The sequence below is a fragment of the Cebus imitator genome, unplaced genomic scaffold, assembly GCF_001604975.1.
Source record: "Cebus imitator isolate Cc_AM_T3 unplaced genomic scaffold, Cebus_imitator-1.0 Scaffold23, whole genome shotgun sequence".
Classification (NCBI taxonomy): Eukaryota; Metazoa; Chordata; class Mammalia; order Primates; family Cebidae; genus Cebus; species Cebus imitator.
In genome coordinates, this window is record NW_016107338.1 from 11,397,006 (window position 1) to 11,401,385 (window position 4,380).

The following is a 4,380-nucleotide window of genomic DNA, read 5'->3' on the forward strand; positions in this document are numbered from 1 at the left end:
AAAAAAAAAAAAAAAAAAGACCTAATGTTTCCGTAGTTCTAAGTATGTGTTCTTAGTAAGGCACAGACACACACACACAAACACACACACAAACTCAGTATATGTAACTTTTTCCAGCAGCAAAGTAATTGTGCCACATAAGCCCTAATAAATTCTCCATCAAGTAACAAGTTCTCCTTGCTGAAGCTTTGTTCGGCCTGGCAAAGCCTCCTCACCAGTTGAGTAATGATGAAATCATTACATCAATTCTCCCAAAACCTTACCCCACACATACATATACCTCTTATTCAAACAGTAATTGCCTCTCCAGAGAGAGGCATGTATTCATTCTACGATTTGCAGACGTATTTGGCAACTACCTAGGAACAGCAATCCCACCTTACAGAGCAGAGAAAAAGACAGCTGGGTCGACACCTTTTGGGTGCTTGTGCTTTTCTTTACTGGATGCAGCCAGGAAACATTTACCACTTCAGAATCTAGATTAATTCATGTTTTAACGTTCTGTACACACCAAAAATACCAAGCCATCGAATGCCTTTAGTTTCCCCTGGGCATTTACATAAAAGACCAAAAAGCCTTTATGAAAATCTTTCAGTATTGGTAATGTATGCATCACCATCAGGCATGCTGCAATAGATTACATAACCAAGTATTAGCCTAGTTGTAAGATCTCAAGATCTCAATGTTTCTAAAAGCCACCATAGTTAATTATTAACTTTTAAAGTCTCTAACAGACTTTCCAATAAAACCATCAAAAATTATAGAAAACTAAAGAGTCAAATACTGCATCCAATAAGCAAGTTAGAAAGAATGAAAAGCACTGACCCAGTATGTCAAGAACATTAACAGCTGTGAATCAGCATCCCTAAATAGGATTTTCAAGACACCCCAGCATTGCTAGAAAACATTTAAAGTTAAGTTTCAAAGTTTGAGAAACAGGATTCACCTTTTCTTTTACCCCTGCATCAGCTGAAAAAGCCCCACATATTTCTCTCCAGAATATCTTAGCTTTATACCAAAGACGCCTCATGCAAAGTAAAATGATCATTTTGGGGATCCTCATTCATTTCCTAATGTAACTTTTTTTTAAAAGAAAAAAGCACACATTTGAACAGTATAGTGAAAATCAACTATGAATTATCAGTTCCACTTTCTGCTTTTAGCATAACTTTAGTATCTCAGAAACCTAAAAGATGACTTTTCTTTAAAACAAGAAAATCTTCAAAACTACAAACTCTTCATATAGTCAGCCCTTCGTCAGAAGCCCAGAAAAAAAATTTATAATTTTTGAACAACAAACAAATCATGTATATTTTCCTCAAAATACTACTTCATTCCTTAGATTTCAAGAACCTTCTATGTGCATCTGCCAAATGTGGCTGATTTCTGTCTCAGACAGGCAAATCTAAACGGTTCCCACAGGGTTACTGTTTTTGGTAAGGGGAAGTCGATGCCAGGAGGAACTTCTATATTGATTACAGCAATGACCACCACTTATTTAGCACTTCTTAACTCTCCTTGTGCAATGCTAGGAGTTTAACAAACATCCCATTTGCCCTCAGAAATAATCTTGTAGAACAGACACTACCATCCCAAAATCAGATACATATGTAAAATGAGGCTCATATGAGAAATAACTTGCCCAAGATCGCTGAACTAAATGTGGCAGAACCAAGTCTAATGAATGTTAAGGATGAAAAATGGTGAGTTTCACACAGAATTAGGCCTTCATCATAGAAATGCCATCTGCACAAAAACTAAATGAAGAACAGTGAGTCCTTGCTGTAGGGAGAAAAAGCAATATTCCAAACTAAAGAAGTACAGGTATTGATCGACTTACGACCTATGCAACTTATGACCATTCGACTTTACGACCACAATCGCTAGACACGACTGCTCCGCGTCTGGCAGCGCAAGCATTGCCCAGCTGGGCGTACGACAGTGCGGACCAGCTTCCGGCAGCACTACCATCTCCGCGTGCACATAGCCTACTCAACTTACGACCAAATCGTGTTACGACCGGTCTGCTGGAACCAATCGTGGTCGTAAGTCGAGCACTAGCTGTAGTTTCAAACAGAAGATCTAATGATAAACACATTTGTAAAGGCTGGGCAGGGCGGGAAAGGATTACTCAAATTACTCAAGTACAGTCCTACAAGGTCCTGCACCTCTCTGTTCGTAAAATCTCATCTGATTTAAGAGTGCATGGGCTCTGAGTAAAACTCTCCCCAGTTCCTCCAGGCTTAACAACCCTCTCTCTACTCAAAAGAACCAGGAGCAGGAGCTAGGACAGTGGGAAGTGACCTCCCTGCACTGCTCTGCCCTGCCGGTCCTCCCTCCGTGTCAGCTGTCAGATCCGCATGGGTGCGACCAGGAGCCCATGAGCCGGCTCGGAGTCCCGGAACTGACTCAGCCCGGGTCCCCGCCTTCCCACTCCCAGTCCGAGCCCTGTCGGCCGCCTCGTTTACCATCCCATCACCTCCAGAGGCACAAATAATTACACTGGAGAAATTTATTTTAACAAGTATAACTGTATATCCGCCAACTGGCTTCGCAATCAGATGTTACTGTAGGGCTCCAACAAGGGAAGGGCAAAAGAATATGGTTTAATTGTTCTAAACAATCATTCTGAGAAGTTAGGGTGGCTGAGGCGGCCACGGGGGACAGAGCTCAAGCACCTGTGAGCTGAGCCCACTCAACAACCCAACCACCCCTACGTTTTGGGCAGGGGAGCGCCTCCTCGTCAACCCAGGTTATAAATGTACATATTTTTAAAGATGAGCTCCGACGTTGTGGCACTTGTGGGGAGTCTCCCGACTACTCCTCCACTTAATGGGGGGACAGGGAGTTCTACGGCTCCACAGCCCCAAGTGTCAAATATCGTGGCCTGGAAATTAACCAGGTGTCTTGGTTTATTGCCTCCAGAAGGGTCCGCCTGCCGCACTGGGGCAGCCGCTAGCCCAGTGTCCGCAGCCCTCGCAGAGCCCCCACGCCCACCTTCCCACGAGGTGTTTGGCAGAATCCGGCTTCAGGCGCTCCCTAGCCTGGCAGCACCCACCCCACCCCGCCCCGCCCCACCCCACCCCCACGAATCGGGCTAGCAGCCTGGTTAATCATTCAACGCAGGCAGCGTGGAATATTTTTTTAAAGGTCAAAGCGAAAGGTTCTCCCTAAGTTTGGCAGAAACCAGTTTTGGGGGAGACGGAGACAGAAGTGGTAGAGGTTGGGGGCGGGGAGGGGCTGCCGGCGGCTCCCTGGCTCACAAAACACCTGATCTCCCCATGCGGCACAGGAGGCCGGCGCAGTGCGAGGGTGGGGTGTGGGGGTGCGAGCGAGGAATCAGGCTCGCCCCCCTCCCCGAAATGCCCGTGCGCCCGGATGAAGAGGCCCGGCCCCAGATGCCCCTTCCCAAAGCCCACATCACCCCGGAGCCGGATCCCCCGGAAGTTGGGGTGCAGCGGGGAGGGGAAAGGTCCCCGGGCCCCAGGGCGGGGTGGGCACGGAATGGGGCGCAAGGCTCCAAAGCCCCGCGGCAGGCGGTGTCCCTCTCCTCTCCCTCTGGGGTAGGGAGGGTGGCCGGGATGGCGGGAAGGTAAAGGAGGCTTAAATGCGGCAGGAATCACCTAAGGACGGCTTCCTCCACCCGGGTGCGGGTATGAGGCCGGAACCGGCGAGCAACTGGGCGGGGGGAGCAGGGGATCGGGAGGGTGGGGCCGGGGGTAGGAAGGCGGGAGGGGAGCGGCAGATGGGCCAACGGGGAGAGGGCAGCGGGGAGCGAGGCGGCGGCGGTGCTCGCCGCCCCGGGCCCTACCTTGTCCGGGAGCAGCTCCAGCTCGGCGGGGCGGGGGCAGGGGCGGGAGATCGCGGCCGCATCCACGTCCCGGCCGCTCCGCGCGGCTCAGCCCGGCGACCACCGCCGCTCACGCTCCATGCGCGGCGCCCGGGACGGGCGGCCCGGCGGTGGGGACAGCTCCGGCTAGGCTCTGCTGGCCTCCGGCACTTGTTGCCGCCGCTGCCGCTGCGCCTCACTCCCTGCTCCGGTTCCGGGCGCAGCAGCCGCCTCGGGCGCCCGGCCCCGCCCCGCCCTTTCCCGCCCGCCAATGGGGCCCGGCCCCGCCCCTCGCGTCACCGCCCGACGGCACCGCCCCGCGCCCCAAGTTTTGGTAGGGCCCGGCTCTTCACAGCGGGCACTGGGACCCGCCTGGGCCTGCGCTCCCCGCGGCTTCCTGGGACCCTCCGGCCCCCACGCACCCTCCTGCAAAGCCAAGGGTTAAGCTGGGGAAAGGAAGCCTCTAGGAAGAAGACCCCCCGCCCCGGAAAAGCTCGGCAGCTCCAAACTCCGAAACACGAATGAAACAACTCCAGCTACCGCCCCTCCAG

The 4,380-nt window shown here is 51.8% G+C and overlaps 1 protein-coding gene across 2 annotated transcripts in view; it reads right to left on the bottom strand.

The window, feature by feature from the left end:
- The window catches only part of B3GNT2 (UDP-GlcNAc:betaGal beta-1,3-N-acetylglucosaminyltransferase 2), a 32,723-nt gene extending 28,683 nt beyond the window's left edge, over nucleotides 1–4,040 (bottom strand). The window contains exon 1 of one of the 2 annotated variants that reach the window (XM_037736197.1): nucleotides 3,812–4,040. The gene's annotated coding sequence lies outside the window, so the exon portion shown is untranslated. The remainder of the gene's footprint in view (nucleotides 1–3,811) is intronic. The other variant, XM_017522185.2, reaches the window with a different exon arrangement.
- Nucleotides 4,041–4,380: the final 340 nt, after the last annotated feature.